Genomic DNA, 12,809 nt, shown 5'->3' on the forward strand with positions numbered 1-12,809 from the left:
ATAGGGGAGGGAGAGGGGGAGCTCGATGCGATCTGAGATCGAGGGGAGGGTCGGGTGCCGTCAGTGGCGGCAGCGAGGGCGTGAAGGGGGCGGGGCTGGATCGAGAAACCCTGGGGGAGGCGGGGGTGCAGGGGACGGTGACGGTGTGAGGGGAGGGGTGGATCGAGAAACCCTAGGATTTGGGGGCAGGGGGGAGGCGGCGGCGGTGGGAGTGGATTGCGGTAGAGAGGAGGGGATCTGAGTTAGGGTTTGGGTAGTTGGGCTGCGGTTGGGTGAGAGGGTGAGGGGGTGAGGGCTGTCGTTGGATCCGGAAGCATCCGACGGTGGTTGATGTATGATCCGCGTGATATGCCTATGGACCAATCAAAACGCACCAAACAATTTGAAAACCTTTTGACCATATAAATTGGTCATGATTGATTAAAGACAAATTTTTCATTTCATTTTTCAGTGCTCAAAATGAGGTTTTTTGTGAAAGACCTATCAAATATTTGTTCAAATGATATCATATTTACATTTTAGATTTGCAAACAATATTGACAAAGAGAGTTTTTATTTCTTTTGCACCAAAAATCAATTTTACATTTTTTGAGTGCCCAAAATGAGCTTTTTAAGGACCTACCATATACTTGTTGCAAAATTGTACCAAATCAGTTTTCTAAAATAGTAGGACATATTTAATGCACAACTGAGCAAATGGTTTGGTGTGAAAAGCTTTGATCCACCTCTATGAAAAAGACAAATTTTCGCCGATTTAGGAGGAAGCGGGTCAAATTTGAACTACCGCTGCCTCATAGTTTGCTTTTTATTTTTTACAAAAATCATTTCTAGGTACTTAAGTATCTATTTAATCAAAGAAACACCAAAAAAATTCCAAGATTCAACCACTAGCTAGGAACAGTCAGGCCCACCGTTTTAACCGCATTTTGGAACGGGCATAAAAAATTCAAAAAAATCAAAAAATTGGAAAAACTTCGCATAGTGTCATTATATGTGACCAAAGTACCACGAAAAATAATAAACTTGTAATACGACAATTCTTTAAAAAAAGTGTTCTTAGAAATGAGCTATCATATGTGAAGATTCATGACTTTCAAGCCAAATGATCAATCTTATGGCCACATTCATGGCATAGTTTGTTCAAATGATCTCATATTGTGCGCAAGGGTGCATCTTGTAATGAAAAACAATGTTGCCTAAGGAAGTTATCATTTTCTTTGCACAAAAAAATCATTTTTCATTTTTCGAGTGCCCAAAATGAGCTTTTTTGTGAAGGACCCACCAAATATTTGTTGAAAAATTGTACCAAATCAATTTTATAAAATACTAGGACATATTTAATGCACAATTGACCAAATGGTCTCGTGTGAAAATCTTTGATCCACCTCTCATGAAAAAGACAAATTTTAGCCGATTTAGTAGGAAGCGGGGCAAATTTGAATTGCAGTTGCCTCATAGTTTGCTCTTTATTTTTTACAAAAATCATTTTTAGGTACTTAAGTATCTATATAATCATAGAAATACCAAAAAAATTCCAAGATTCAACCACTAGCTAGGAACACTCATGCCCGCCGTTTTGACCGCATTTTATAATGGGCATAAAAAATTCAAAAAATAATTAAAAAATTGGAAAACCTTCGCATAATGTCATTATATGTGACCAAGTTACCAGGAAAAATAATAAACTTGTAATACTATATTTTTTAAAAAAAATTGTTCTCGAAATGAGCTATCATGTGTGAAGATTCATGGCTTTCAAGCCAAATGATCAATCTTATGGCCACATTCATGGCATAGTTTGTTAAAATGATCTCATATTGTGCGCAAGGGTGCATCTTGTAATGAAAAACAATGTTGCCTAAGGAAGTTATCATTTTCTTTGCACAAAAAAATCATTTTTCATTTTTTGAGTGCCCAAAATGAGCTTTTTTTGTGAAGGACCCACCAAATATTTGTTGAAAAATTGTACCAAATCAATTTTATAAAATACTAGGACATATTTAATGCACAATTGACCAAATGGTCTGGTGTGAAAATCTTTGATCCACCTCTCATGAAAAAGACAAATTTTAGCCGATTTAGTAGGAAGCGGGGCAAATTTGAATTGCAGTTGCCTCATAGTTTGCTCTTTATTTTTTACAAAAATCATTTTTATGTACTTAAGTATCTATTTAATCATAGAAATACCAAAAAAATTCCAAGATTTAACCACTAGCTAGGAACACTCATGCCCGCCGTTTTGACCGCATTTTGTAACGGGCATAAAAAATTCAAAAAATAATTAAAAAATTGGAAAAACCTTCGCATAATGTCATTATATGTGACCAAGTTACCAGGAAAAATAATAAACTTGTAATACTGTATCTTTTAAAAAAATTGTTCTCGAAATGAGCTATCATGTGTGAAGATTCATGGCTTTCAAGCCAAATGATCAATCTTATGGCCACATTCATGGCATAGTTTGTTCAAATGATCTCATATTGTGCGAAAGAGTGCATCTTGTAATGAAAAACAATGTTGCCTAAGGAAGTTATCATTTTCTTTGCATGAAAAAATCATTTTCCATTTTTCGAGTGCCCAAAATGAGCTTTTTTTATGAAGGACCCACCAAATATTTGTTGCAAAATTGTACCAAATCAATTTCATAAAATACTAGGACATATTTAATGCACACTGGACCAAATGGTCTGGTGTGAAAATCTTTGATCCACCTCTCACGAAAAAGACAAATTTTAGCCGATTTAGTAGGAAGCGGGGCAAATTTGAATTGCAGCTGCCTAGTTTGCTCTTTATTTTTTACAAATGTTTTTAGGTACTTAAGTATCTATTTAATCAGAGAAACTCCAAAAAAATTCCAAGATTCAACCACTAGCTAGGAACGGTCATGCCCGTCGTTTTGACCGCATTTTGAAATGAGCATAACAAATTCAAAAAAAATCAAAAAAAATGGAAAACCTTCGCATAGTGTCATTATATGTGAACAAGTTACCAGGAAAAATAATGAACTTGTAATACGGCAATTCTTTTTAAAAAAGTGTTATCGAATGTGTGAAGATTCATTGCTTTCAAGCCAAATGATCAATCTTATGGCCACATTCATGGCATAGTTTATTCAAATGATCTCATATTGTGCGCAAGGTTGCATCTTGGAATGAAAAACAATGTTGCCTAAGGAATTTATCATTTTCTTTGCACGAAAAAATCATTTTCCATATTTTGAGTGCCCAAAATGAGCTTTTTTTGTGAAAGACCTACCAAATATTTGTTGCAAAATTGTACCAAATCAATTTTCTAAAATACTAGGAAATATTTAATGCACAATTGACCAAATGGTCTGGTGTGAAAAGCTTTGATCCACCTCTCGTTAAAAAGACAATTTTTTGTCGATTCAGTAGGAAGCGAGTCAAATTTGAACTACAACTGCCTCATAGTTTGCTCTTTATTTTTTACAATTTTTTTAGGTACTTAAGTATCTATTTAATCAAAGAAACACCAAAAAAATCCAAGATTCAACCACTAGCTAGGAACGGTCATGCTTGCTGTTTTGACCGCATTTTGAAACGAGCATAACAAATTAAAAAAAATCAAAAAAATGGAAAACCTTCGCAGAGAGTGTCATTATATGTGACCAAGTTACCAGGAAAAATAATAAACTTGTAATACGGTAATTCTTTAAAAAAGTGTTGTCAGAAATGAGCTATCAGGTGTGAAGATTCATGGGTTTCAAGCCAAATGATCAATCTTATGGATACATTCATGACATAGATTGTTCAAATGATCTCATATTGTGCGCAAGGGTGCATCTTGGAATGACAAACGATGTTGCCTAAGGAAGTTATCATTTTCTTTGCACGAAAAAACCATTTTCCATTTTTTGAGTGCCCAAAATGAGCTTTTTTGTGAAGGACCTACCAAATATTTGATGCAAAATTGTACGAAATCAATTTTCTAAAATACTAGGAAATATTTAATGCACAATTGACTAAATAATCTGGTGTGAAAAGCTTTGATCCACCTGTCGTGAAAAAGAAAATTTTTTATCGATTGAGTAGGAAGCGGGTCAAATTTGAACTGCAGTTGCCTCATAGTTTTCTTTTTATTTTTTATAAAAATCATTTCTAGGTACATAAGTATCTATTTAATCAGAAATACATGGTTTGGTGGCCATACATCGAGGTTTGGACAGTGGTCGAGGGCCCCAACTCGAGAGCGCGTAAACTCGCATGCCCGCCACGTGGTCACCGCATGACCGTGGCATTTCCATGCGTTATGGGCGGCCTAGGCATGTCTAGTGGGCTGGGCACTCCCCAGGTAGGTGTTAGAGAGGAAATTACAACATAAGATTCTCACGAGGATACCAAACTATGCTCAAACATGAATTAGCAGCCAAGTGTTTGATTAGCCGTACGGAAATGCACATGGCTAATGGGCGTGAGTTTTGGCCGAGGATGATTAGTTACTAAGAAGACTGTCTTCACAAATTTTGAGCTCAAAAGGAGGACCTAGGTGGTACTTGCTTTGCAAAGTACAACACTGGACATAAATACGAATGTTAAAGCTGGGCTTAAAATAATGAATGGATTGAGCTGAAATTTGGTGGAGGATGGTTATTTGGGCATAGGAAAGCACTGTAGAAAATGGATATCATTTGGACATGCCAAAGTGGTACTTCCTTCATAATGCTTTTCTCTGGACAAAAAATTCGGAAAATTAGTGAGAGAAATTGGCTAAACGAAATGATCTCAAATTTTTTGTAGGTAAGTTACATAGGCATATAGAATATGTGGCAAAAATCAACTCATTAGGATATGCATAGCTAGTACTTATTTCACAAATGTTCTAGGTGGACAAAAACTTTGGAAATTTGCCGAGGAAGATTTACTGGGCAAATGGAGCTGAATTTTGTCATGAGGCAAATATTTGGATATGAAAGAGTGCCCAAACTTTTTGAGGGCAATCAAGAATATATAAATAACACTTCCTTCACAATGCTCTTCTCTGGACAGAAACTTCAGAAAATTAGTGAGAGAAATTGGCTATATGAACTGAGCTCAAATTTGGTGTAGGTAAGTTACATAGGCATATAGAATATGTGGCAAAAATTCAACTCACTAGGATATGCGTAGCTAGTACTTCTTTCACAAAGGTTCTAGGTGGACGAAAACTTTGGAAATTTGCTGAGGAAGATTTACTGGGCAAATGGAGCTAAATTTTGTCATGAGGAAATGATTTGGATAGGAAATAGTGCCCAAAATTTTTGAGGGCAATCAAGAATATATAAATAGCACTTCCTTCACAAAGTGTTGTTCTGAACAGAATAGGAAAATGAATATTGTTGAATTATTTTTGAACTAGGCAAGGAAGGTTTTTTACATATTTGGCAAAGATATGACCCAAGGAATTTATGAGATTTTTTTGGGAATTTTGGGAATGACAGAAATATAGGTTGCTTCACAACCTAGGGCAAAAATTGACACATGGACATGACACAGGCAAAACTGATGATGTGGAACCTAGTCATAGCAACCCGCCACAATTTACAAGGTTATGACCATCTATATTGGTCGTGATCAGCTAGAAATAAGGCATCAGACTAGTTCTATCTGCTTTATGATCATTTCGTGTAAGAAAATTACGACCTTTCTGACCAAAATGATCGTTATAGTTCAGGGTTGGAGCCCCCCGAACAGCTTTTGACCAATTGGTCTCAAATGGTCATAGATTTATGACCAATTCTTCCAGGGTCACTGACAGAAGGTCACAAGTTGACATATTTCTTATAGTGTAGATGTATATGGTAGTGCTATTGGACAGAGCCTCAACTATAACAAATGCTCAATATTTTTTGGCAACTCTTGCCCAGTACCGATCTAGGAAGAAGTACATGAAGCATTACTTGTTACTAGCTTGACGTTTGAGGAGAAGTATTTGGGATTACCAACCCTGGAAGGTCGTATGTCGAAGGGTCATTTTTAGAACCTCCAAGCAAGCCTTACTAAATGCCTAATTCAGTGGGGCAACAGACATTTGGCACATCCGGGTCGTGAGGCTTTAATTAAGTCTGTAGCTCAGACATTACCCACATAATGGGTGTCTTCAAAGTGCCATTCTTAGTATGCGAGGACCTGACACGTATGGTCAGGGATTTTTATTGGGGCTCGGCGGATGGTAAAAGGAAGGTGCATTGGAGAGGTTGGGAGCACTTGTTACAACCAAAAGATAGAGGTGGTCTAGGCTTTCGTGACTTTAGAATGTTTAACCAAGCTTTGTTGGCCCACCAAGCTTGGAGACTACTGAAAAAACCGGAGAGCTTGTGTGCTCAAGTGCTAAAGGCGAGATATTACCCGATGGGTAACTTGGAGGATACGGTTTCTCCTGGGAACGCATCACCGACATGGCAAGCCATATGCCATGGTCTGGATTTATTAAAAAAGGGATCATATGGAGAGTGGGTATGGAACAAGCATACATATATGGTGTGATAATTGGATTCCGAGACCATTCTCATATAAGCCAATTTCTGCCCAGGGAAGGTGCAGAGTCCGGTTTGTCTCTGAATTATTAACTAAGAATGGATCATGGAACATTGGGCTTCTTAATGAGCATTTTGTTGCAGCAGATGTACAAGAGATATTGAAGATCAGAGCCTCTCCTAGGTTGGAGGATGACACGATTGCATGGGGTCCAGGGAAGCATGGTGTTTTCACTGTTAAATCTGCATACTCGTTGGCCTTTGATGAATCACAGAGAGGAGATGCGGTCTCATTGAGCTTTGTGCCATCAGGGAGTAGATCATGTTGGAACTACATTTGGAAAAGCTGGGCTCCTCCAGCGGTTCGGTCCTTTGCGTGGAAACTGGCCACGAATGCTCTTCCGACTTGGCAAAGGAAGCATAGAATTGGGCTGGAGGTCACCAGCCAATGTCTGGTCTGTGGCACTAAGGAAGAGACAACTTCCATCCATCCGTTTGTTGTCAGATGGGACGTGATCTGTACCTCTCTTTCGCTAGAGTTTGGAATCTGCCTGACTTGCACTCTATGGTGAATAATGGGAGAGAATGATTGCTGCATGTGTTGGCACCGTAGAGTGACTTTAGCCGCATGATGATACTGATGATCTTTTGGAGAACATGGTTCATTCGGAATGAGTTGGTCCATTGTAAGCCGGCGCCACCCATGGATGTCTCAGTTCGGTTCTTACAGGGACATATAGACTCCCTTATTGGTGTTAAGCTGAACTCTAATGCAAATCCATCCAAAGGAAAGTCTTATATTGTGTATGAGGCACCCAGAACGGAGATGGCCAGAAGACAGCAGCCAGTTGCGCTGAGTTGGACGCCATCAATGTCAGGATGGATGAAATTGAACACACACGGTGTGTTTATTTCTCTGGATGTAGCAGGAGCAGGCATGATCATGCGGGATCATCTAGGTGCTATTAATTTTTCAGCTTGTAGAGCCTTCTTTACATGCAGAGATGCATTGGAGGTGGTACTATGCGCATGCATGGAGGGGCTCTCCCTGGCCATTCAACGGATGGATCTTCCTATTATCGTGGAGCTGGATTCTCTCGAAGTGGTATCTTTGATCTTGGGTGCGGAGGTTGATCGCTCAATTTATGCTTCAATTGTGAAGGAGATAAAGCTTTTGATGAGTCTTAGACAAACTTGTATTACTCATGTATCTAGATCTCAAAATAAAGCTAGTGATATGTTAGCTTCTTTTGCTAGAACTCATGGTAGGACTATGACCTTGCTAGGAGCTAGCCCGAGTGAGGTTTTAGAGATTACCTCAGATGATTGTATGGACATTGTGATTGAGTAATACTAGTTTTCACCCCGCAAAAAAAATGCACTCCCAATTCTACACATTTGATTGTGTTTTTTTTTACTTGATATCCAAATGATTGTAAATGGTGCGGGACCTCAAGAAACAATTGCGGCAGGCTTTTGTCAAGGTGGATAAAGAAGGAGCACAAAACCATACATTATTGATTTATATAAAAGAATGCTAAGCAAAGCCAAATATTGTTGATCGGTTCAGAAAACGACAAACAAGAAACAAGGGGTGTGTGTTCCAAGACAACGCCTTCTTGATGGAATCGCCAATTGCCCACTTATGTTGACTTGTCTTACGACACCAGGGGCTAACATTCCTGATGCAGATCTACATATGAACACTTGCAACTACGTAACGATGTGGAATAGCGACTTTTGAACCATTTGGTGTAAGAGAATGGTTTCCATTACTTTGAAAAATGGATTCTTATATCAAACAATAGCTATTGTCTTAAAGAAGAAAAGAAACTAATACAAGTCGAAGACGCAGAATGATAGTGAATATAGAGAAAAATTCTTCTTATTTTCTTGTTCCTGAAAATATTCTATCTATCTACTAGATGCGGTAGAGAATTGAAATTTTTCATGTCTTTCAATTCTCGTGCTCATAATTGGACATGCGGATGCCAATACTGGCTAATCAACCCAAAAGGTTAGATCGTGAGTTTTCACCCAGAGAGTACAATGGCGATGTCTGACGCCATAGACTCCGTCCACCACTCTACCAGCTTGCTCACATAGAGATAGCGCACCAAAGGCCAGAGAACGTCGACAAGGAAAACATCGTCATGTCATTCCGATCATTGTTGTAATGCTATCTTGCGAAAGGTTTTCGTGTGTGCCATGACAACAACCATAAGCCACCACCACTAGATGTGCCACCTAGATACCAATGTCCACAAGGGGGCGCTCCAGCCGGCAATCAAGCCAGAACCAACTCAAGGTTCATAGGCATCGGTGGTGAAGACGAGAGTCACGCCACCAAACTCCCTATGGGGCCAAGCCGAACTACAGCACGGCAAATCCACTCTATTCGATAAGTCTCGCCACCATTTTTCCACGCTCGGTGCCACATCTAATCCGCACATGGGGTTGTTGGATCAATGCACCATGTCCACCATGTCACCACATCTAATCCACATAAAGGGGTGCCGACCCTCGCGAATAGCCCAGGCAACACATTGTCCTACTCCATCTGAGGGAGGAGGGAAATGCCACTACCACCATGCACCACTTTCCACCGACGGCCAACCATGGTTCGATCTTGATCATAGTTTTAAATAGCAGGCTATGCCACTTAGCGGCATCTCACCTAGGAGCTATGAAAAGCTATAGCGAGCTAACACCCATTTAGCATTCTTGCTTAAATCGTGAAAAGGATGAAAAAAATAAGTATACAATCAAACATCATATGATATATCAAGTATACTTGACATAGACATGTTCTGGCATAACAAAAACAATGTACTGATCAAGCATCCTAATTCAGTAACCAAGCCTTGCATCAATGCATCACACACACATGCGTGCGCACACACACACAAACGGAGAGAGAGAGAGAGAGAGAGAGAGAGAGAGAGGGAGAGAGAGCATATCCAATGCTGACCTGCAAATTGGTTCCGGCATCAGTCCATGGACATGGGGTACCAGTCCGCAGGCACTGATGTGGGAGCCGGCCATACAAAGTTGTCATGTATATGTGCGCCAGTAAATGGCAAATTTGAAATTCAAATAAAGGCCGATCCATAACGCTCGCCGGACCACACCAGCACTGGATCACATACCCATTCACAACCAAAAATAGTCAAGTATTCCTAGTTTTTACATGCCCGATCACAAAAGACTCTCAGTCTACCAGACCTTGCAAAAAATAATCAGATTTTCTACCATGCCGGACCAGCAATCCGAACTTCCACACTCAAAGGTGCCATCGCTGCCACGTATGCAGCTTCCTCCTCATTCTCCACCGCCTCCATCACCTCCTTGTGCACTAACTCCAACTCATCTTTCTACCATTGCATCATCTTGTAGAGGACGGCTTGCATGATCATTCTTTTCTCAGCATCCAAATTAAGCATCAAAATTTAAGGTCAACAACTTGGCATCCTCCGCATCGGTTGCGATCTTTACCTTCTTCTCTTGGAGCAACACCTTCTTCTCTTCCAGTATGGTCCTCTTCTCTTGGAGCATGGCCTTCTTCTCTTCGAGCTTGCGCTTCTTCTTGGTCGCCCCATGAACAATTGAACCTCTCTGTATTTATATCCTCCTTGATGTCAGAGCGCGTGGATGGTATGCCATTGATGGTTGAGAGACTTTAATTCATGGTCGCAGATGATCGCGTCGGAGTAGGGCATGAAATTCTTGTGTTCATGGAACCATGTGTGAATGTTGGCCCAAAACATTGCGCCCTTTTGCTCCGTGCCATGCAACAGACCGAGACTAGTGGCCAACCATGCATCGCACAACAGCTCCTCCACCCATATGTTGAAGCTTTCTCCTCTACCCCTCCTCTTCAGATCACCGGCAAATTATCTGGATCATCGTCCTTGTCGTCCTCCTCCTGCTGCCCGGAGGCCCAATCCTACCGTTGTGTGCCCATGTTGGTATGGGTGTAGCCCTGTTGCGTGCTGGTCTGGGTGTAGCCCTGCTGCGTGTGGGTGTAGTTGCTGGACTGGGTGGGATCCGAGTCTTCCACATGTCCGTCCTCATAACCTCCTCCTCTGCCTCCGTCTTGAATGATGCCAAACATCTCCCTATCGACGTCGTCGTATGCTGGCTCCCCCACTTTTGGCATATATAGCAGCGAACATCATGCGGGCACCCATCTGCTCATTGCCCACCATCCGCGTCCGGACAAGCTGCGGCGAAGAACAATCCGAGAAGAGTAGTGACACCGCTTTTACGTCGATGATGTAATGCACTTGCCCGGCGGCGGTTGCCGTGGACTGCCTACCGATCGACTTGGCGGCGTAGAAGTACGGAGCCTTGTAATGCTCCAGTCATGGCCAGCATGCCCACCGCCACGTCCTTGGCCGTGACCTCATCCATGACCAGCATGCCCACCGCCACGTCCGCCACCAGCACGGCCTCCATCGGCCTTCTGCTTCTTGAGCATTTCCTCCTTTCCGGCCTTCTCTTTGACGCGGCGATTTTGCCACATCACCGAGTTGATCTTCTGGATGAGCATGGTGCCGGGATCCTCCTGCACCTCCACCACCTCCATCTCCCACAGGCTATCCTCTGGCTCCATGCGTTGACAGTGGGAGAAAAGGCGAGAATTGGGTGGAGAGCGGCAGGATGAAAGAAGAGAGTGGGGCCAAGGATGTCAGTGTCTGACGTGTCTTGTGTTTGGACTCCCGCAAAACCCTCCCAGTTGCGAAGCCACACTTCAGCTGGGTAGCCAATTGACCACACAACTTTTTGCATAAACAAAATAAATCAAGTTGAAATCATGCCAAAAAATCTAACAAATGCATACATATGACTACACAACATTCAGTTGACCACACATGATTGGATTCCTGGCACCGCCACTGACCCCCCCCCCCCCCCCCGCCACACACACACACAATGTTTTGTTCCAGTTTGCGTGGAAATCATGGTCTAGATTACTCCACAGACAAATGGGTGTCGGTGTTGGATGGCTTCCAGGTCCAGGCAGCTACTCCCGAACGGATACTACCAGTTTGAGGGTCCGCGTTGCAGATGCCCTGACAAATTCTACCAACACCTATCTTTCTATTATTGTGATGCCCTTAGGAGATCATTTGAGCTGAACTCATGTTCAGGCAGCTCCCAAAGCGCGTGTACCACCTGTAAATGTATGTTCAGCCAAAGAGAAGGGCCACCCTGCTGCTAAGTACTCCTACCGAGTATCTAGTTAGTTACTAGTAAGCGTGCACGTGCAACGCACGTCTCTGCAGTGGCATGTGGGGGCGATGGCCCTACCAGTTGAGGGCGCAAGGCATGTTGAACCAGTGGACGTCGGGGCGGCAGCCCCGAGAGCTTTGCAACTTCGACGGCATGGACCTCATGCCGTGTGGGTTGCAACTACTACATGCATGTGGAATGCTTATCTCTTCATCGCCGCGGGAGAGTGCCTCATGATTTCTTTCGGACATGGAAGAGTGACTTGTTCGGTGGAGCGAGATCAAGCTAGTGTGTGTTTGCGTGGTTGGCGTTTCTTGTGGCATTACGGTGTTCTAGAGTGGGTTTGACCCTTTTGTTTTGGTTTTCCGTGATTAACTGGACAATCTTCTGCTTAATCAATGAAACGTCAAAGTTTTTGCTTCGTGTCTGAATTTATTTGCACTCATGCTCATTTACTCAACAAAAATCCAGATATATCTAATGTGTTTCTTTACCAGTAAAGAAGGCATGCTAAGCAAAAAGGACAATACCCATGCCTGCTTTGAAAATCCACCCAAGATAAAATCGAATTTAGAAGCAAGACCATAAAAAAACCTAGAAAGTACAATTTCCTATAATTACAAATTCATGACGTCCTTCTTCCAATTTCCGGTGAATCATGTTCATAACTTTAATTCAAATTCATTGCCAAGCCTTTGGAATAATATAAAGGAATCAACTGAGTGCACGTCTCAAACATTGATCAACTGAGTTGACATGATATAAAATTAAATTAATTACTGAAAAATATACAAATCAAATGAGTACAAAAATCATAATTGACATAATATATATGTCAAATTTTATGTCTATATAAAAGATAACCACTAACATTAGAAAAACAATTAAAAACCACTTCACTTGAATTGTATTTCGATAAAGTAATTATTAACATGCATAGAAAAATATATTTCTCTTACTTATATGCACCTCCGACCCGTCATGTTTGTGTCCATGCTTACTGAGGTCGTCATTTTCATAGCAATGAACATAATTCCTTTTTTAAGTCTATTTTGTGAAAATGAGACATATATTTCAAACAAAAATTATATATAATCATGTG

The sequence above is a fragment of the Triticum aestivum genome, chromosome 4B, assembly GCF_018294505.1.
Source record: "Triticum aestivum cultivar Chinese Spring chromosome 4B, IWGSC CS RefSeq v2.1, whole genome shotgun sequence".
Classification (NCBI taxonomy): Eukaryota; Viridiplantae; Streptophyta; class Magnoliopsida; order Poales; family Poaceae; genus Triticum; species Triticum aestivum.